Here is a 22,969-nt window from a genome sequence, read left to right on the forward strand (position 1 = left end):
AGTCTGTGCTGAATTATGTGATCATAGGATGCCATAATTGCTACTACTGGCCTCAGCAGTTCTGGGCTGGGAAGGGCAAACAAATCAGTGAGGGTGTCCCTTGTGTAGTTTTCCAGTCATTCATGCTGGAAAGTCCTTATACATAAATAACAGGCTTGGACAAGACTGGATTAGGCTTTGATGCCTGCCATTGTCAAATGGTCCAGAAAACTGAACCTAAGCAAGAGTTGGAGCTTTCAGAAGAGGAGGGAAGAGAATTGGAGTTGGTGGGGGAAGCTTATCAGGTGAATCTTTACTGGACTGGTGTCCTCCATTTCTTTCATTGCCGACATGATATTTTTTCAATTTTCATCATAGACAAGGTTGTTTCACTGCTAAATATATCCTCAGCCCCAACCGAAGTCCGAAGGTGCAAGTCAGGAACAGGAGACCTTGAAGCAGGCAGGAATTCTGGTGGGATCTGGGAATACAGGGCCTCCACTCAGAATCTCATTGGCTGCAAATTTCTAACTGGGTCTGACATGGGTGGAATTATGGTCCACTTCAAACATCTTCCATGATGTTGGGAGGAGGGGCCAAGGAGAGACACATAACAGTGACCATTCCCTTTGCTCTAGTTTCCCTATTGCCCAGTGGCCTGGACGTTGGAATGAACCCAGTGTACAGGTCTGCCAAGGCATGAAAGTGGGGATCAATGGCGTCTCCGGACCTGAGCCATGGCCAGGAAGACCCAATAAATCAAGGAATGTTTGGACTGGCCCTGGTATCTAAGATCAAAATTAGACTCATTGACCGCAGCTCTAGGGGGAGAAGAGGCATCACCAGCGACCTTCCTGATCAACCTTACAGCACTGCGTTGCCCGTCCTCTGCATTGAGTTGACTATGGCAGAGTTGGGCAGGGCTGCCTCACCCTAAAATACTCATATTCATTACCGGGCACTCTGATAGGGTAACATCCATCCGTGGCACGGCTATTCCTTCCCATCTCAGTCGTAGTCTTCCTGCTGGTATATCCAACCTTGTGTACACTTGTTATATTTTAGACAGTGGATGCATTTTAATGTTTGTCTCTCTGTTGAACTGTTACATGACAGGGTGATACATTTCAGACTTTTAAGTGATTAAACTTCTGAAACTTTCGACTTCTACCCTTAGCAGCTCGACTTAGAAGACCTACTTCTTAATTTCTCCCTTTAACTATCTGAATCCTTTTCAGAATTCTCTACATTCTGGTTTGGGTGTCAAAAAGCACAATCTGTTACAAACGTAATTTGCACAAAATAAGACCCATTTTCCCATCAGTTTCGATTGTCTGACCAATCAAGTTCCCTCTGCAAGGATTCATTTGAAGTGCCACTCACCTTAAGCAGGCACGTTAAGGAATTATTATGAAGAAATGTTAACAATTTGAGGCAAGGCTTGCTCATTAGTTGGTAAAACTACTTTTCTTCCTCAGCCATAAATAATGGTAAGTCGGACAACACCAGATAAAATTGATTTCGCTTATCTTACTCAGTCAGCTAACCCGTCTGTTCTCTACGTGTAACCTTGACAAGTCTAGGTCTACCCAGATCCAGCCACTAACTGGAATCAGCTGCTGTTGTGAGAGTCCTTTGTTCTGTGAGCGTTGTCTGAGTTGTTTAATCGCACATCTTTCTTTTCCCCGATACCTTCCTTCTACTGATCTGTTCACAATTGAAGCAGTTTCAACAGGGCTCACCGTACCAGCTAGCTGTCACTTTCGAGTATCAGCTTGGCTCAGTTGACGCTATTTTCCTCTCTGAATCCGAAGATTGTGGGTTCAAGCCCCACTCCAGGCCTTGAGCACCAAATCGGGGTTCGTACCACAGTGTGGGAGTGCTGCAGTGCCAGACATGCTGTCCTTCGGATGAGATGTTAAACCAAGTCCAGGTGTATTTTAAAGATCCCATGGTACCATTTGAAGTAGAGCATGGAGAACTTCCCTCAACCAGAAGCTGATAAGTTTATCTAATTGCTGTGCACAAATGGTTGTAGCTTTTTACCTGCATAACAATTGTACTTTAAATCAGTTTATGTAAAATATTAGGGGATATTTGAGAGATATAGTAGGTGTGGAGGGGGGGGGGAGTGGAACAGATTTTCCTGTTCCTGTATTTGACCATATTAGATCTTTTGGTTACAGTATATCTTCTCCCTACTCAATGTTACTCTATGTACTGTACCCAGGCATTCAGCTCAGGAGCAAGAACGTGTTCCTCATGATTTATAAATACAAATTGTTTCTTTACATACAAATAGAATCTAATTTTAATTTTCTCTTAGGTATTTTGCTCTCCTTTCTTGCTGTAAGATAATATGATCGTCAATACTCAACCTCACTTTATGTTTCACCAGCAAGTCATCATCATCAACATAGGCAGTCCCTCGAAATCGAGGAAGACTTGCTTCCACTCTAAAAGCGAGTTCTCAGGTGACTGTACAGTCCAATATGGGAATTACAGTCTCTGTCACAGGTGGGACAGACAATAGTTGAAAGAAAGGGTGGGTGGGAGTCTGGTTTGCCGCATGTTCCTTCTGCTATCTGCGCTTGATTTCTGCATGCTCTCGGCGACGAGACTCGAGGTGCTCAACACTCTCCCAGATGCTCTTCCTCCACTTAGGGTGGTCTTGGGCCAGGCATTGCCAGGTGCCGGTGGGGATGTTACACTCTATCAAGGAGGCTTTGAGTGTGTCCTTGAAACATTTCCTTTGCCCACCTGGGGCACGCCTGCCATGTAGGAGTTCCAAGTGGAGCGCTTGCCAGCAAGTAAAACTGTTTGCATAATGGAGCGCCACAAATCAATATGGTGTGCACAAACCACTCTCTTTATAAATCTAAGTAGGTACATCAGACCATGAGCCTGAATTTAATCGCAGAAAACATAATTGCGCAATGTCCCCAAATTGTCTTTCATTTTGAAGGCTGTTTGTCAGTTGAATACTTTATTAATTCTGAAAATCTAACATGGTGATTTTCTGCCCACAGCGAGCGCTGGATAGAAACTCACACCTTCAGCATCAGGTAAGAAGTGTTCTTTTGTCTCCTTCACTTCAGTGCCGAAGGTTCCTGTTGTCGGTATCCAAGCTCTGATGCTTCAGTTTTGATCTATTCTTCAAATCTAATTTTACCTTGTTGCTTGTGTATATTTATCTCTGCTCAAGTGTACAGTGACACAGTGTGGCAAAATTTGCCTAGAGCTGTTCAATCATGGTGTAAAATCTAGTATATTGGTGTAAAAGCTGCTCGTTAATTTTTAATTCTTGCTGATAAAAACAAGATTTTACAATAAATGAAACAAATTTACATTGTAACATTCTAGGGACTTAGTCCACTTTTAAAAAGCACACAATGAAACTGTTGGAGCTCTTTACTGGAGGTGTTTAGGCCTGCTCCACACTGGGAAGTAGATTTAGGATTACACAGCCAAGTGAACTAGGCCATACTGATGGAGAGTTCCAGTTTCCTCTGAGAGTCATCTTGCATAATATAAGGTTGCCTGTCAGACTGAATATTTCAGAAGAACTATTCAAAGAAAAGCAGCAAGTTCTCCTGGTTCTTTTGCCATTCCTACCAGCATTTTTCTCTCAACCAACACTAACAGAGACTGTAAGAATCATAGAATCTTATGGCACAGAAGGAGGTCATTTGGCCCATCGTGCCAGTGCCGGCTCTTTGAAAGAGCAATCTAATTAGTTCTACACCCCAGCTTTTTCCCCATATCCCTGCAATCTAGTCCTCTTCTAGTACATGTCGAATTGACTTTGAAAATTCCTTTGCAATCTGCTTCTGCCACCTTTCCAGATCTCAACAACCCTCTGTGTGAAACAAGTTTCTCCTCGTTTCTCCTCTAGTTCTTTTGTCAATTATTTTAAATCTGTCAGCTTTGGTTACTGTTTAAATCTGTCAGCTTTGGTTACTGACCCACTTGCCAGAGGAAACTGTTTCTCCCTACTTGCTCTATCAAAACCACCCATAATTTTGAATAACTCCATTAGGTCTCCCCTTAACCTTCTTTGATCCAAGGAGAACAATCCCAGCTTCTCCAATCTGTCCACAAAACTGAAGTCCCTCATCCCTGGTATCATCCTGCTAAACCTCCTCTTTACCCTCGCCAAGGCCTTCACGTCCTTCCAGAATTGTACACAATACTTCAGCTGAGGCCTAACCAGTGATTTGTAAAGGTTTAGCATGGCTTCCTTGTATTCAATGCCCCTATTTACAAAGCCAAGTAGCCCACATGCTTTCTTAACCGCCTTACCAACTTACCCTGCCACCTTCAAATATTTGTGAATATGCACCCCCAGGTCCCTCTGCTCTTGCACCCTCTTCAAAATTGTAACACTTAGATTATACCACCTCTCCATGTTGTCCCTCCCAAAGTGCATCACTTCACTCTTTTCCGCATTAAATTTCATCTGCCCATTTCACCAGTCTGTCTATGTCCTCCCGAAGTCTTCTACTATCTGCCTCACTATTTACTACGTTGTCAAGATTTGTATCATCTGCAAACTTCGAAATTGTACTCCTTATACCCAAGTTCAGGTCAGTTATATATAACAAGAGAAGCAGTGGTCCGAAGACCAACCCCTGGGGGTCCCCTCTGCATAGTCCTCAGAAAAACATCCATTCACCACTACTTTCTGCCTCCTATCCATTAGCCAACTATGTACCGAAGTACCATAGTCCCTTTAATCCTATGTGCTTTTTTTTTCCAAATAATTCTGTTATGTGGTAATTTATCAATAGCCTTTTGAAAGACCATATATACAACAGCTACTGGACTACCTTCATCAACCCCGTCTGTATTTCCATCAAATAATTCTATCAGGTTAGTCCAACACGATTTGCCTTTAACAAATCCCTGCTGGCTGTCCCTTAGTAATCCATGCTTCTCCAAGTGAGAATAAATTTTGTCCTTAACTCGAGCCACCACAGTTTTCCTACCACTGACGTTAGACTGATTGGCGTGTAGTTACCAGGTTTATCTCTCTCCCCTTTTTTGAATAAGGGTGCCTGTCCTCTGGCACCACTCCCATATACAAGGAGGATTCGACGATTGTGGTCAGAGCTTCTGCTGTCTACACCCTTGCTTACCTTAACAACCTAGAATGCATCCCATCCAGACCAGGTGACCTGTTAACTTTGAGTGATGCCAACCTACTTAGCACCTCCTTTCTATCTATTTTTATCCTATCCAATATCTCCACTCCCTCCTCCTCTACTGCGACATTAACTTCATCCTCTACTTTTGTGAAGACAGATGCAAATTACTCATTCACTACCTCAGTCATGTCTTCTGCCTCCATAAAAAGATTTCCTTCTTTTTGTCCCTACCATTCCTTTAACTATTCTTTTATTTTTTATATGTTTATAAAAAGATTTTTGGGTTCCCTTTGATGTTATTTGCTAATCTTTTCTCATATTCTCACTTTGCCCTTCTTATTTCCTTTTTCAATTTCCTCCTGCACTCTCTAATTCTACGTGGTTTTCCACTGTATTCTGTATCTGACCTTTGTCATAAAATTCCTTTTTGTGTTTTATTGTAATCTCTGTTTCCTTTTTCATCCAAGGAGCTCTAGCTTTGGATCCCCCATCTTTTCTCCCTATGGGATTATGCTTGGCTTGTAACCAAACTATCCCCGCCTTGAACATAAGAACATAAGAAATAGGAGCAGGATTAGGCAATTTGACCCCTGGAGCCTGCTCCGCCATGTAATAAGATCATGGCTGATCCAATCATGGACTCAGCTCCACAACCCTGCCCGCTCCCCATAATCCTTAATTCACTTATCGCTCAAAAATCTGTCTAGCTCCGCCTTAAATATATTCAATGACCCCCACCTCCACAGCTCTCTGGCACAGAATGCCACAGATTTACAACCCTCTGAGAGAAGAAATTCCTCCTCATCTCAGTTTTAAATGGGCGGCCTCTTATTCTGAGACTATGCCCCCTAGTTTTAGTTTCCCCTATGAGTGGAAATATCCTCTCTGCATCCACTTTGACGAGCCCCCTCATTATCTTATATGTTTGGATAAGATCACCTCTCATTCTTCTGAACTCCAATGAGTATAGGCACAACCTATTCAACCTATCTTCATAAGTCAACCCCCTCAACTCTGGAATCAACCTAGTGAACCTTCTCCGAACAGCCTCCAATGCAAGTTTATCCTTCCTTAAATACGGAGACCAAAACTGTAATGCAGTACTCTAGGTGTGATCTCACCAATACCCTGTGCTGTTGTAGCAGGACTTCTCTGCTTTTATACTCCATCCCCTTTGCAATAAAAGCCAACATTCCATTTGCCTTCCTGATTATTGCTGTACCAGCATACACAACTATTTGTGTTTCATGCACAAGGACCCCCAAGTCCCTCTGTACTGCAGCACTTTGCGATTTTTCTCCATTTAAATTAAAATTTGCTTTTCTATTTTTTTTCTGCCAAAGTGGATAACCTCACATTTTCCCACATTATCCTCCACCTGCCAAATTTTTGCCACTCACTTAGCCTGTCTATATCCCTTTGCAGATTTCTTATGTCCTCATCACAATTTGCTCTCCCACCCATCTTTATATCATCAGCAAACGTGACCACATTACACTCGGTCCCTTCATCCAAGTCATTAATATAGATTGTAAATAGTTGAGGCCCCAGCACCGATCCCTGCGGCACCCCACTAATTACTATTTGCCAACCGGAAAATGACCCATTTATTCCGACTCTCTGTTTTCTGTTGCCAATCCTCTATCCATGTTAATATATTACCCCCAACACCGTGAACTTGTATCTTGTGTAGTAACCTTTTGTGTGGCACCTTATCGAATGCCTTCTGGAAATCCAAATACACCACATCCACTGGTTCCCCCTTATCCACCCAGCTCATTACATCCTCAAAGAACGGCAGCAAATTTGTCAAACGTGATTTCCCTTTCCTAAAAGCATGCTGACTCTGCTTGATTGAATCATGCTTTTCTAAATGCCCTGCTACTGCTTCCTTAATAATGGACTCCAGCATTTTCCGAATGACAGATGTTAAGCTAACTGGTCTATAGTTTCCTGCTTTTTTTCTGCCTTCTTTTTTAAATAGGGGCATTACATTTGTGCTTTTCCAATCCGCTGGGACCGCCCCAGAATCCAGAGAATTTTGGTAGGTTACAACCAATGCATCCACTATCTCTGCAGTCACTTCTTTTAAGACCCTAGGATGCAAGCCATCAGGTCCAGGGGACTTGTCCACCTTTAGTCCCATTATTTTTACTGAGTACTACTTCTTTAGTGATTGTATTAAGTTTCTTCCTCCCTATAGCCCCTTGATTATCCACTATTGGGATGTTTTTAGTGTCTTCTACCATGAAGACTGATACAAAATATTTATTCACAGTCTCTGCCATTTCCTTGTTCCCCATTATTAATTCCCCGGTCTGATCCTCTCGTGGACCAACATTTACTTTAGCCGCTCTTTTCCTTTTTATGTACTTGTAGAAACTCTTACTGTCTGTTTTTATATTTTGTGCTAGTTTGCTTTCATAATCTATTTTCCCTCTCTTTATTATTTTTACAGTCGTTCTTTGCTGGCTTTTAAAAGTTTCCCAATCCTCTGGCCTCCCATTTTGTATGAGCTTGTTTTCAATTTGATACCATCCTTTATTTCCTTAGTTAGCCACGGATGGTTATTCCTTCTCTTACAGTCTTTCCTTGGAATATATTTTTGTTGAGAGTTATGAAATATCTCCTTAAATGTCTGCCACTGCTCATCAACCGTCGCAAATTTTAATCTATTTTCCCAGTCTTTAGCCAACTCTGCCTTCATACCTTTGTAGTCTGCTTTGTTTAAGCTTAGGACACTGGTTTAAGATCCAACTTTCTCACCCTCCAACTGAATTTGAAATTCAACCATATTATGGTCACTCATTCCTGGAGGATCCTTATTAATCCTGTCTCATTACACAGTAGCAGATCTAAGACAGCCTGTTCCCTGGTTGGTTCTGTCACATACTATTTAAGGAAAATATCCTGGATACACTCTATGAACTCTTCCTCAAGGCTACCCTTGAAGGCCTGCCATTGCTCATCTACTGTGTTCTTGGCCAATCGTGTTTCCAGTCCACTTGTGCTAGATCCCTTCTCAAATCACTGAAATTGCGGGAGCAAAATTTCTCTGCGCTCAGATTGGGGGCTGTAACCTGCTGAGCCAGGCATAGAAGTCCTGCCCCAGCCACTGAATTGGGATTACCTACCCGCAAAGGAAGTGAAATACAACCTCGCGCGCTCCGCTTCCTTTAGGGGCGGGTCCCGGGGCGATGCTGGGGCGAGGTTTCAGTGCTACATGGATGCTCAGCATAGCGCTGATGCAATTCAATGCCCCTCCCCTTTGCTTAAAGGGGAAGGCCACTGCACACTCTGCAATGCCTATGATGGCCTCCACTGGACCACCAGGGCAGCGCAGTACTGGGCCTGTAGCACGACACCCAAAATGGAGTGCAGGGCTGCACAATGGCGGCCTGGACCACACAAAAGAGCAGGGCGCTGGTTGACCTCTCCTTTAACTTGCGAGCGGATGTCGGCCAGCTTCATGTCCTGCAAAACTGGTGTTGGCACCCACTCGCAGCAGCCTAGCAGGGAGTGGGACAATTTCCCCTGTGGGGCGCTAAGGGTTTGGCGCATGGCACTGAGGGGTCGCCTCACATGCGATGATGTCAGCCCATGTTGTTGGCCCTGCAGGGCTGCTGGGTGAACCTGGCCTTGCTGGACTGTTGGCCGTGATGGGTTCGATTTCCTGGTCCGGCGTGGTGTCGTTGATCCTTTGGGTGTGTGTTGTGGGTTCGAAAACGATGGTGTCTGCTGTGGGTTGTTCAGGGCTGTCTGTAAATCGCAGCCTCGTTTGGTCCAAGTGCTTTTTGCAAATTTGTCCATTGTTTAGTTTGACTACAAACACCCTACTCCCTTCTTTAACTTCACTGTACTCGCGATCCACTAGGGACCATATCCATAGTTTAGCACATACACAGGGTCATTCAAATCAATTTCCCGTGACACAGTGGCGCGACCATCGTTTACATTTTGTTGCTGCCACCTGCTCTCGACCTGATCATGCAGGTTGGGGTGAACCAGCGAGAGTCTGGTTTTAAGTGTCCTTTTCATGAGTAGCTCAGCCGGAGGCACACCTGTGAGCGAGTGGGGTCTCGTGCCGTAGCTGAGCAGTACTCGGGACAGGCGGGTTTGGAATGAGCCTTCTGTGACTCGTTTAAGGCTCTGTTTGATTGTTTGTACTGCCCACTCGGCCTGCCCATTGGAGGCTGGTTTAAATGGGGCCGAAGTGACATGTTTGATCCCATTCATGAATTCTTTAAATTCGGCACTGGTGAAACATAAGAGCATAAGAACATAAGAATTAGGAACAGGAGTAGGCCATCTAGCCCCTCAAGCCTGCTCCGCCATTCAACAAGATCATGGCTGATCTGACCGTGGACTCAGCTCCACTTACCCGCCCGCTCCCCGTAACCCTTAATTCCCTTATTGGTTAAAAATCTATCTATCTGTGATTTGAATACATTCAATGAGCTAGCCTCAACTGTTTCCTTGGGCAGAGAATTCCACAGATTCACAACCCTCTGGGAGAAGAAATTCCTTCTCAACTCGGTTTTAAATTGGCTCCCCCGTATTTTGAGGCTGTGCCCCCGAGTTCTAGTCTCCCCGACCAGTGGAAACAACCTCTCTGCCTCTATCTTGTCTATCCCTTTTATTATTTTAAATGTTTCTATAAGATCACCCCTCATCCTTCTGAACTCCAACGAGTAAAGACCCAGTCTACTCAATCTATCATCATAAGGTAACCCCCTCATCTCCGGAATCAGCCTAGTGAATCATCTCCGTACCCGCTCCAAAGCTAGTATATCATTCCTTAAGTAAGATGACTAAAACTGCACGCAGTACTCCAGGTGCGGCCTCACCAATACCCATACAGTTGCAGCAGGACCTCCCTGCTTTTGTACTCCATCCCTCTGGCAATGAAGGCCAACATTCCATTCGCCTTCCGGATTACCTGCTTCACCTGCAAACTAACTTTTTGGGATTCATGCACAAGGACCCCCAGGTCCCTCTGCACTGCAGCATGTTGAAATTTCTCCCCATTCAAATAATATTCCCTTTTACTGTTTTTTTCCAAGGTGTATGACCTCACATTTTCCGACAATGTATTCCATCTGCCAAACCTTAGCCCATTCGCTTAACCTATCTAAATCTCTTTGCAGCCTCTCTGTGTCCTCTACACAACCAGCTTTCCGACTAATCTTTGTGTCATCTGCAAATGTTGTTACACTACACTCTGTCCCCTCTTCCAGGTCATCTATGTATATTTAAACAGTTGTGGTCCCAGCACCGATCCCTGTGGCACACCACTAACCATCGATTTCCAACTCGAAAAGGACCCATTTATCCCGACTCTCTGCTTTCTGTTAGCCAGCCAATTCTCGATCCATGCTAATTCATTTCCTCTGACTCCGCGTACCTTTATCTTCTGCAGTAACCTTTTGTGTGGCACCTTATCGAATGCCTTTTGGAAATCTAAATACACCACATGCATCGGTACACCTCTATCCACCCTGCTTGTTATATCCTCAAAGAATTCCAGTAAATTAGTTAAACATGATTTCCCCTTCATGAATCCATGTTGCGTCTGCTTGATTGCACTATTCCTGTCTAGATGTCCCGCTATTTCTTCCTTAATGATAGCTTCAAGCATTTTCCCCACTACAGATGTTAAACTAACTGGCTTATAGTTACCTGCCTTTTGTCTGCCCCCTTTTTTAAACAGAGGCGTTACATTAGCTGCTTTCCAATCTGCTGGTACCTGCCCAGAGTCCAGAGAATTTTGGTAGATTATAACGAATGCATCTGCTATAACTTCCGCCATCTCTTTTAATACCCTGGGATGCATTTCATCAGGATCAAGGGATTTGTCTACCTTGAGTCCCATTAGCCTGTCCAGCACTACCTCACTAGTGATACTGATTATCACAAGGTCCTCCCTTCCCACATTCCCGTGACCAGCAATTTTGGCATGGTTTTTGTGTCTTCCACTGTGAAGACCGAAGCAAAATAATTGTTTAAGGTTTCAGCCATTTCCACATTTCCCATGATTAAATCCTCCTTCTCATCTTCTTAGGGACCAACATTTACTTTAGTTACTCTTTTCTGTTTTATATAATCGGTGAAAGCTTTTACTATCTGTTTTTATGTTTTGCGCAAGTTTACTTTTGTAATCTATCTTTCCTTTCTTTATTGCTTTCTTCGTCATTCTTTGCTGTCGTTTAAAATTTTCCCAATCTTCTAGTTTCCCACTAACCTTGGCCACCTTATACGCATTGGTTTTTAATTTGATACGCTCCTTTATTTCCTTGGTTATCCACGGCTGGTTATCACTTCTCTTACTGCCCTCCTTTTTCACTGGAATATATTTTTGTTGAGCACGATGAAAGAGCTCCTTAAAAGTCCTCCACTGTTCCTCAATTGTGCCACCGTTTAGTCTGTGTTTCCAGTGTACTTTAGCCAACTCTGCCCTCATCCCACTGTAGTCCCCTTTGTTTAAGCATAGTACGCTCGTTTGAGACACTACTTCCTCATCCTCAATCTGTATTATAAATTCAACCATACTGTGATCACTCATTCCGAGAGGATCTTTTACTCGGAGATTGTTTATTATTCCTGTCTCCTTACACAGGACCAGATCTAAGATAGCTTTCTCCCTTGTAGGTTCTGTAACATACTATTCTAAGAAACAATCCTGTATGCACTCTATGAATTCCTCCTCAAGGCTACCCCGTGCGATTTGATTTGACCAATCGATATGTAGGTTAAAATCCCCCATGATTGCAGGGAGGTGTTGCTACAGTTGTACAGGGCATTGGTGAGGCCACACCTGGAGTATTGTGTACAGTTTTGGTCTCCTAACCTGAGGAAGGACATTCTTGCTATTGAGGGAGTGCAGCGAAGGTTCACCAGACTGATTCCCGGGATGGCGGGACTGACCTATCAAGAAAGACTGGATCGACTGGGCTTGTATTCACTGGAGTTCAGAAGAATGAGAGGGGACCTCATAGAAACATTTAAAATTCTGACGGGGTTAGACAGGTTAGATGCAGGAAGAATGTTCCCAATGTTGGGGAAGTCCAGAACCAGAGGTCACAGTCTAAGGATAAGGGGTAAGCCATTTAGGACCGAGATGCGGAGGAACTTCTTCACCCAGAGAGTGGTGAACCTGTGGAATTCTCTACCACAGAAAGTTGTTGAGGCCAATTCACTAAATATATTCAAAAAGGAGTTAGATGAGGTCCTTACTACTAGGGGATCAAGGGGTATGGCGAGAAAGCAGGAATGGGGTACTGAAGTTGAATGTTCAGCCATGAACTCATTGAATGGCGGTGCAGGCTAGAAGGGCCGAATGGCCTACTCCTGTACCTATTTTCTATGTTTCTATGTTTCTATGATTATTGCCGTTCCTTTTTCACATGCTTCCATTATTCCCTTGATTATTGCCCGCCCCACCGTGAAGTTATTATTTGGGGGCCTATAAACTACGCCCACCAGTGACTTTTCCCCCTTACTATCTCTAATCTCCACCCACAATGATTCAACATTTTGTTCATTAGAGCCAATATCGTCTCTCACAACTGCCCTGATATCATCCTTTATTAACAGAGCTACCCCACCTACTTTCCCTTTTGTCTATCTTTCCGAATTGTCAGATACCCCTGTATGTTTAATTCCCAGTCTTGGCCACCCTGCAACCACGTTTCTGTAATAGCCACCAAGTCATACCCATGGCCCGTTGTCACTGGCCAGTATGTCAGGCAGGCTGTGAGTGGCAAACATGGCCCTCAGACTTTCAATAGTGACGGTGGCAGTGCTTCCCGACATTATTTCACATTCAATCCATTTTGAAAAAGCATCCACCACCACCAGGATCATTTTACCGAGAAACAGCCCCACATAGCCGACATGGATCCTCAACCATGGCCTGGAGGGCCAGGATCACAAACTTAGTGGTGCCTCTCTGGGCGCGTTGCTCAACTGAGCACACACGCTGCATTGCCGTACACAGGACTCTAAGTCAGAGTCGATACCGGGCCACCATACTTGGGATCTGGCTATCGCTTTCATCATCACTATACCCAAGTATGTGCTGAGGAGATCCGAGATGAACGTCTCTCTGCCCTTTTTTGGTGGCACTACGCGGTTACCCCACAACAGGCAGTCTGCCTGAATGGACAGCTCGTCCTTTCGCCGCTGGAACGGCTTGATTAGCTCTTGCATTTCAACGGGGATGCTGGCCCAGCTCCCATGCAATACACAGTTTTTTACTAGGGACAGCAGAGGATCTTGGCTCGTCCAAGTCCTAATCTGGTGGGCCGTGACAGGTGATTTATCATTTTCAAACGCTTCCATGACCATTAACAAGTCTGCGGGCTGCGCCACCATCAACAAGTTTGCATGCTGCGCCATTTCCACCCCCGTGGTGGGCAATGATAGCCGACTGAGAGCATCCGCACAGTTCTCGGTGCCTGGCTTGTGGCGGATGGTATTGTTATACGCTAATAGCGCGAGTGCCCACCTTTGTATGCGGGCTGAGGCATTAGTATATATCCCCTTGTTTTCAGCGAACAGGGATAAGAGGGGCTTGTGATCAGTTTCCAGCTCAAATTTGAGGCCAAACAGGTACTGATGCATTTTCTTTACCCCGAACACACACGCTAATGCCTCTTTCTCAATCATGCTGTCGGCCCTCTCGGCCTTAGACAAGCTCCTGGAAGCAGAGGCGACAGCTTGCAACTTCCCTGCAATGTTAGCTTGTTGTAATACACACCCGACTCCGTACGACGACGCATCACATGCTAGCACAAGTCTTTTACACGGGTTATACAATACAAGCAGCTTGTTGGAGCATAAAATGTTTCTGGCTTTCTCAAAAGCAAATACTTGTTTTTTTTTCCCATACCCAGTTCTCACCTTTACGCAATAACACATGTAGGGGCTCTAAGTGTGTGCTTAACCCTAGTCGGAAGTTACCAAAATAGTTGAGGAGTCCCAGGAACGATCGCAGCTCCATGACGTTCTGTGGCCTGCGTGCGTTCCTGATAGCCTCTGTCTTGGCGTCTGTGGGCCGAATGCCATCCGCCGTGATCTTTCTCCGAAAAAACTCCACTTCTGTTGCCATGAAAATGCATTTCGACCTCTTCAGCCGCAGTCCTACGCAATCCAGTCGCTGGAGGACCTCCTCCAGGCTTTGTAAGTGCTCGACGGTGTCCCGATCCGTGACCAATATGTCATCCTGAAAAACCACCGTGCATGGTACTGGCTTGAGTAGGCTCTCCATGTTTCTCTGGAAGATCACTGCAGCTGATTGAATTCGAAACAGGCATCTGTTGTAGATGAACAGACCCTTGTGCATGTTGATGCAGGTGAGGCCCTTCGAAGACTCCTCCAGCTCCTGCATCATGTAGGCCGAAATCAGGTCGAGCTTGGTGAACATCTTGCCTCCTGCCAGCGTCGCAAATAGGTCATCTGCCTTCGGTAGCGGGTATTGGTCCTGTAGTGAGAAACGATTAACAGTTACTTTATAATCGCCGCAAATCCTGACCGTGCCATCACTTTTGAGTACTGGAACAATCGGGTTGGCCCACTCACTGAATTCCACTGGGAGATGATGCCCTCGCATTGCAGCCTGTCCAGCTCGATTTCCACTCTCTCCCTCATCATGTGAGGTACCGCTCGCGCCTTGTGTTGAATGGGTCGTGCCTCTGGGACCAAGTGGATCCACACCTTCACCCCGGAAAAGTTTCCAATGCCTGGCTCAAAAAGGGAAGGAAATGTGTTGAGAACCTGGGTATATGAGGCCTCATCGACATGTGATAGTGCTCGGATGTCCTCCCAGTTCCAGTGTATTTTGCCCAGCCAGCTCCTTCCAAGCAGTGTGGGGCCATCGCCCGGGACAATCCAGAGTGGCAGTTCATGCACCGTGCCCTCGTAGGTAACCTTGACTATGGTGCTGCCCAGGACAGTGATGAGCTCTTTGGTGTATGTTCTCAGTTTTGTGGTGATGGAGCTCAGGGCTGGTCTGAATGCCTTGTTGCACCACAGTCTTTCAAACATCTTTTTACTCATGATGGATTGGCTAGCGCCAGTGTCCAGTTCCATGGCTACATGTAAGCCATTCAATTTTACGTTTAGCATTATACGTGGACTTTTCGTCTAAAATGTGTGCACCCTGTGTATTTCAGCATCTGCCTCCTCTCTCTGTGGCTCGAAATTGCTTTGATCCACCATGGACCGATCTTCCTCTGCCATGTGGTGGTTAGCAGGTTTTGCAGAGCTTGCAGCTCATTTGCAAGCTCGTTGTAGGTGCCCCATTGTTCCACAGCTCTTGCAAACATACCCTTTGAAGCGGCATGAATAGGCTGAATGGAAGCCTCCACAACGCCAACAATGTGTAAATTGCCTTGCATTCATCCTTTGTTGGAGACTCTGAGTCATCTGGGTCACCTGAGGCCTGCTGGCCGTTGCAGATTCGTGGTTTCTGCCCTGTACATTTCTGCTCGCAAACACAGTTCCAGTTAATTTATGAACATTGCTAGCACTTGTGTGCTGAGAGATTTGTTTGGTGTTATCACTGGTGGACATAAACGCCTGTGCTATCGCAATGGCCTTACTGAGGGTCGGTCTCTTTGCAGTCAAAAGTTTTCGAAGGATGGTCTCGTGGCCAATGCCCAGTACAAAAAAGTCTCTGAGCATTTGCTCCAGTTGCCATCAAACTCACATTGTCCTGCAAGTCGCCTTAGCTCGGCGACGTAGCTTGCCACTTCCTGACCTTCAGATCGCTGGCACGTGTAGAACCGATACCTCGCCATCAGCACGCTCTCCCTCAGGTTAAGATGCACTGGACCAGTCTGCACAGCTCCTCATACAACTTATCTGTGGGTTTCACCAGAGCCAGAAGATTCTTCATGAGGCTGTAGGTTGGTGCCCCGCAGACCGTGAGGAGGACTGCTCTCCTTTTTGCAGCGCTTCCTTCTCTGTCCAACTTGTTGGTTACAAAGTACTGGTCTAGCTGTTCGACATAGGCTTCCCAGTCCTCGCCCTCCGAGAACTTCTCCAGGATGCCCACAGTTTGCTGCATCTTTGCATTGGATTCATATACTCATCGCCAGTTATTGTGTTCCTAACACAGATGAGACTGCACACAGGAGGTTAAAGTAACAGTGACTTCAGTCTTTAATAAGATACTCCAGAGTGAGGAACAGGCCTTAGGGGCTGGCTTATATACAGTGCTCCCAAGGGATGCTGGGATCCCTTGGGACTTCAGGGAATGAGCTCCCTGGTGGCGGAACATGGGACTGCATGATTTACAGATACACAACAGCTCTATTGTTGTTACATTTCTCTGAAATTTGACCGAAGAATTGCTCTTCTATCTCCTTCTCACTTTTTACGGGTCTACAGTAAACATCCAGCAATGTAACAGCTCGTTTTCCGTTCCTTACCTCTAACCAAATTGACACAGTCTTTGAACTCTCTTGTGTATCATCCTTCTGTAGAAGTGCAATATTATCTTTGATCAATACTGCCACCCCCACTCCTTTCTTTTTTCCTTCTCTATCCATCCTGAATACATTGTAACCAGGAATGTTGAGCTTCCATTCCCGTGTTTAAGCCAGATCTCTGTTATAGCCATTATATCATAACCCAATGTGCCAATTTGTGCCTGCAGCTCATAAACCTTATTTGTAACACTCCTCGCATCAAAACACATGCATTCCAACGTCATTCTGGTCTGCTTTGCTTTATTCCTCCATCTATTTCCTGCTCATTCTAAACAGTTCTTTATTCAGTTGCTGTTTGACCCTCCTAATTTTCTATGCACCTTGTCTTTCCTCTCTGCTGCTACATCCTGCTTCCCCTCCCCCAGACAAATTAATTTCACCCCCCCCCCCCTCCCATAGCACTAGTTAACCCCCCAGTGAGGACATTGGTCCCAACCCTGTTCAGGTGCAACCCACGCGACTTTTACAGTTCCCTCCTGCCCAGAACTGGTCCCAATGCCCCAGGAATCTGAAGCCCTCCATCCTGCACCACTTCTTCAGCCACGTAACCACCTGCACTACCTTTCTGTTTCTGTACTCACTAGCACGTGGCACTGGGTGTAATCCAGAGATTAGCACCTTTTGAGGTCCTGTTTTTTAATCGTTTTTTAGTTCCTGAAACTCTGTCTGCAGGACCTCAACCCATTTCTTACCTATGTCATTGGTTCCAACATAGACCACGACTTCTGGCTGTTGCCCTGCCCTGCAGAATGCCCTGCACCTGTTTGGTGATATCCTTTACCCTGACAACCGGGCAGTCATCTTATGAGTATTTGTAGAATAGCTAGCTCTGTCAAGACCTAGCTCTGTTAAGCCCGTGTGGTGGCTGGTGTGCAACGGTCACCACACATTAAAAAAATCCATGCACAACCTTCTTACAACCTTCAGGATGTAGTTCAGGACCTGGAATATTAGGTCCTTCATTGAAACACCTGTGAACTCATCCATTTTTGGCATGGAAGCAAGTCATCCTCGATACGAGGAACCGCCTATGATGATGATTTGTAGAATCTTACTGTACACCAAATGGTGGCCAAACAAGGAAAATGCAACCCTGCTGACATCTCTGAGACAGAATGTGGCTCACTTGTACAGGCACCTTTTAATATGACAAAAAACATTTGCCCTTCCTTGTCCCAGTATGCTAAGTTTTACAATTACTGGTTCAGATAAATGGGGAAATAGATATGTGGGTTAAAGTTCTGTAGGGGGATCTGTGGCATGGAATAGCGGGACAGCCGGAGAAACGAGTATGATGCTGCAAGAACCTGTGGACATCCTCTCCCGCGGTGTGGTGTTCAGCTACAGTGATGTGAAAAAGCTTTCGTCCAGTGAAAGCATCGGTAATGAGTGTTGCCCACAAGTCAGAAACAAGTCACGTACAGACAGACTGGATTGCTAGTTATGACATTGTGGGGGAAAATTTGTTTTGAGTGATGGCGCAAAACAGGCGACAATGAATCAGGCAGAGTGTAAAATAGTCTGCCGATTCGCTCTCGTCCCTCTTGCATTACAGCATAACAATGTTTTTGAGAGCTGCGCTTTGTTCTGTGCAGCCTGTTTCTTTCAGTGCGCGGTCCCTGTAAATTTCCACGGGAGAGAATGTCCACGGGTTCTTACGGCTTCTTACACTGCTTCTCGGGGTGTTCCGCTGATCCGTGCCAGAAATCCCCCAGCAGAAATTTCACCCATGCACGGTACTTTCAATGGAGAAGCTGGTGAGGGGCCTGCACGGGACCTTTCCCTTACTGTGCCCTCGCAGCTTAGAGGGACCACTGCTGTCTAAGATGACTTTCATCCACTGTATCTCCGATCCTCACTTAAAGAAAACCCAATGAATGGAGCTGATCAATTCCCACTCATTAACCAATCTTTGATTTCCCATTACAGTACTGCTGAAATGAGAGAAAAAATAATATAGGCTTTTTGTAACTGTGAGAGCAAGCATTTTTTTTACTTCTACTAGCAGATCTCCCGTGGGATTGCTGATAAGTAGTCTGGGGTGTGAAGCACAGTTGTGATGTTTAGATGCGATGATGGAGTTATGGTTAGTCTGGCCTGGCCCTTTAAGATCACCAAACAAGTAAACCGAGAGAGGTACAATGGCACATATAGTCCTTAAACCTTTAGTGGGCAGCTGTAGTTGCTTGTACATTTCTGCCACTGGATCAGAACAACTCAGCAAGAAATGGCTAGCTTTCTTACTATCTTTTAAGTGTCGCAAAGTATTTGAAATGTGATGGTTGAAGTGTGACAGATGTGCCCCAGGTGCATGCGGGGTGAATTTTGCTATGGGTTCTCCCACCCGTTTGCTGTAACTTTTACAGAAGAGGCATAGAAACCTCTATAAAATGGTGTGTAAAGCTCATCCTGCAGTGCCTTGGCCAAATGGTTCAACTCTTTACAATCAATGAAATGCAATTTGGAAGTTGAAACTCTGAACAATGCGACAAGCAGACTAAGGATATCTTGAATGGTTACTGTAGTCACCTCCATATGAACGTTGTCCTGATTGGAAGGACCTTAATAAAATGAATTTACATGGAATGAGAAAAGGCAATTTGGCCCAGCAATCTCATTACTTCCACAGACCATGTAGACTGCATATCTACTCTGTCATTGCCTCGGTCCAACCCAGCCTCCCGAGGAAGGGTTCTGCAAAAATAAATCAAAGAAAACGCCAGAATATCTATCTAATCTTGCGTCATTCACCCTTGACTTGTTGCCATTTTTGTCATAACACTTCCATAGTCTCAGCAGCTCAGGAAACATAGATCATTTCCACCTACACTTATCCATCAATTTTTTTTACAACCACACATTTATCCAAGTCTTTGAGAGCGAAAGAAAGAACAAATGAACCAGCATTTATCTAGTGCTTCATCACATTTTTTAGGACATGCCAAAGCCTTTCATATAAATTTCATTATAAATAAATGACTGAAATGCTATATCGGCAAACACTGCTAAATTTTCACACGTCAAACCACATTTAAAAAGTGCTTGGATATGTACTGAAAGTGCTGTAACCTACAAAGCTATGGACCAAGAGCTGGAAAGTGGGATTAGCTGCTTTTCGACAGGCACAGGCACGCTGGGTCGAATCTGTACCATGAATCTTTGATTCCATCAAGATCTCTCAAACAGTAAAGAGATGAAAGAGCAGTTAATCTGCTTTGGGTGCTAGAGGATACGAGGTGAACTGCCGGTTTTTGACAAACACTGCCATGGGATGTTTAATATCCACTTAGAAAGGTAGACAGGACTCTTGGGATGACACTGCTTTGATTCAAGTGTGTTCCAGATACTTTGTTACATGTCCATTGTAAAATTACGCTTCGAGAGATCTGTCCTCACTCTCCATGAACCAAACTGTGAGCTTATGTGAAAAATATTCTGAGATAGCAGGCTTCAGGGCAAGCAGTAAATCCTATCAATTAAGATATGTGTTAAAAATGGTTTGGGATCTCATTATACAGTCCTGATCTCTGACTAATGGCAAACAACACTCTGGCAGACCATTTTCCTGTACATATATACAAAATAATAAAAGGATCAAAACTCTAATAATCTATTTGCATTCATGATGCAAAGTTTATGTTTAAATTTGGAGTGTTCCTGCAACCCTAGGTTGTTAGCTGCCTAGCAACAGAGATGGGGCAACAGTTGTACCTGATCTTTGCTTTGAAGGAAGATAACACAAAGGAAACATTCTCAATTAGACAAGTCTGCCAATCAAAACAGTGTTCAAAGTCACAGGAACTACGTGATGTGCAATTTGCTTCAATAAAACAGAATTTCTGAGTAAGTGGGTGATTGCCTTCACCCCAGTGAGCTGACCACCATCAAAATGTTAATACAGGTGCAACGTCCCGAATCCGGACTTTCAAAAATCGGAATTGTCCATAAACCGGACATTTCAGCGAGCGACGAGGAGCGAAGAATCGGCAGGCGGCGAGGTCCTGAAATCCGGCATGGATTCAATCCACGGTGAGATCCGAAATCCGGCAAAACCTGAAATCCGGCATGGATTTGGTCGCAATTTTCTCAACCGGCTTTTGAACCCATTTCCCTCATTTTTTCAGGCTATCTCACCTCTTATCATTCTCTGCTGCTCTTCTATAGCAGAATACATATGCATAGATATGACCCGGGCAGCAGGTAAGCTGGCTTTTGAACTGGTTATGAACAAATGCTAATAAAGGCCAGGCTCTAGGTGTTAGTGCCACCATGGCAGATGATCAATCATTTATTTCACTATAACCTGCCAGTGATATACGAGTTTGGAAATTAGAGCTTGGAATTTTAACCTTTAACTCATTGCTGCTGTGAAAAAGAATTGCCTGGAAACCAAAGCATAGTCCAATTTGTGAAGGTAGATGTAAAAGATCCCATGGGCCTATTTCGAAGAAGAGCAGGGGAGTTCTCCCCACTGGCCTGGCCAATATTTATCCCTCAACCAACATTATTAAAACAGATGTTATGGTCATTGTCACATTTCTGATTGTGGGATCTTGCTTTGTGCAATTTAGCTGCCTTGTTTCCTACATCACTATAGTGACTAGATTTCAAAAGTGCTTCAGTAGCTGTAACGTGCTTTGGGACTTCCGGAGGTTGCAAAAGGCGCTATATAAATGCAGTCTTTCAATTTGTGATTAAATCAGTTTCGCTGAACACAGTTCTGTCTGTCTCGTTGCAATACATTATCTCACCCAGACTTTACTAGACCAATGAGAAGCAAAATACTGCAGATGTTGAAAATTTGAAACAAAAACGGAACACACCAGAAACCGTCAGCTGGTCACTCAGCAGCTGTGGAGCGAACAGACAAAATAATGGTTCGGGAGTTAACCTTCCTTCAGAACTCGAATTCAGTGCTTCCGGCACCTTCTGTTGTTAACTAGATCTACGTTGCTCTTGAACAAGCTTGAGCTGATGGAGTTTGTCACAAACTACATTGCACATTTACAACATTTAAATCCAGGGGCCAAGGCCAAAGTGTCACATGTGGCTCCAGACAATAATCCCAGTTACCTTGTACAAGGCCAACATCCGACAGCATAAGCTGCAAACAGGCCTAGCAAACAACAGTAGTGAATGAAAATAGTACCAGTGATAACATTGTGACAAGAGGGCAGTAAAAGTCCTTCAGTGGTTATCATGGGCAACATTTGTGTTATACTGTCACCTGAGATTTCTACTGGATTTGAAAACTGCATTGTCAGAATAGATTGCTAGATAATGGTTACACAAGTATTATAACTGAGTGTTTAAAATCAGAAATGTAACATAAAGCTCTGCAAAAGATAACTTATCAAATATATTACTAAAACCTGAATTCACTTCAGATGAATGTCTTTTTGCAGACACAGCTGCAGAGCATGGGTTCATCCATCACTATCTCTGGGCCACAAGAACATTTTATCTCATTTGAGGAGAGGGGAGTATGGGTACTAGTTTCAAGGCAGCACCGAGTTTATTGTGTCCGTAAATTTCTGTTCCGTGCCCATAGGACCTGAGGCTTTGGCTGATCCTGGATTTCCACATTTAGGTCGTGATTTTGCCTCCTGGGTTGGTAGTTAGATGCGCGACGTCAGGAGTGGGTTGCTGCTGTCTCCAGGCGAGCTACGACTTTCCCCTGATTGGGCTTGTTAAGCCTGCCCAGCGAAGTTCCCAGCCAATGAAAAAGAAGCGATTCTGATGATATCATTTGATGACGCATCATCGGCCGGTTTACTTAAAGGGACCATGTCCACATTCATTTTGACAGTTGTGCTGTCAATGTTCTACAGCATTGAGCTGCTGCAAACACTGACAAGCACTGCATAAAGATGCACGGCTGCATCCAAGCTTTCCCATGGCTCCCCCCATATGCTTATGGAGGGAGTCATGGCACGCAGCAATGGCTGAAAGAAATCTCCTCAGGACACCAATGCATATTGCACAGGAGGGCACAAGCAGGCATGTCATCAGGAGGACCTAGCTGCAGTGGTGCAAAACTTTCAATGATCTCAGTAGATCACGAAACGTTACAGCAAAGCCACACTCAACCTCATCCTGCTGTGCCACACATTAGCTCCCCATTGTCATGTATGTAACCACAATGTAACACCACTGTATTACTGTATACACTCAACCTAGATGCACACCTTGACCACAAGGGGTGAACTTATGGGAGACACTCCTTACCTGATCACACAGATATAAAAAGGGAGGTCCCACACAGGGTCGTCACTTCTGGAATCCTGTAATAAAGAGTTAAGGTCACAGAGTGACCTTGTCCCCAGAATGTGCCTCATGTGGTTTCATACT

General features: G+C 44.7%; 1 protein-coding gene across 1 annotated transcript in view; it reads left to right on the forward strand.

Annotated features, from left to right (window-relative positions):
• Positions 1-3,013: 3,013 nt before the first annotated feature.
• The window catches only part of arhgef4 (Rho guanine nucleotide exchange factor (GEF) 4), a 401,442-nt gene continuing 381,486 nt past the window's right edge, over positions 3,014-22,969 (forward strand). Inside the window, exon 1 of the mRNA XM_070883351.1 lies at positions 3,014-3,044. The gene's annotated coding sequence lies outside the window, so the exon portion shown is untranslated. The remainder of the gene's footprint in view (positions 3,045-22,969) is intronic.

The sequence above is a fragment of the Pristiophorus japonicus genome, chromosome 6 (genome assembly GCF_044704955.1).
Source record: "Pristiophorus japonicus isolate sPriJap1 chromosome 6, sPriJap1.hap1, whole genome shotgun sequence".
Classification (NCBI taxonomy): Eukaryota; Metazoa; Chordata; class Chondrichthyes; family Pristiophoridae; genus Pristiophorus; species Pristiophorus japonicus.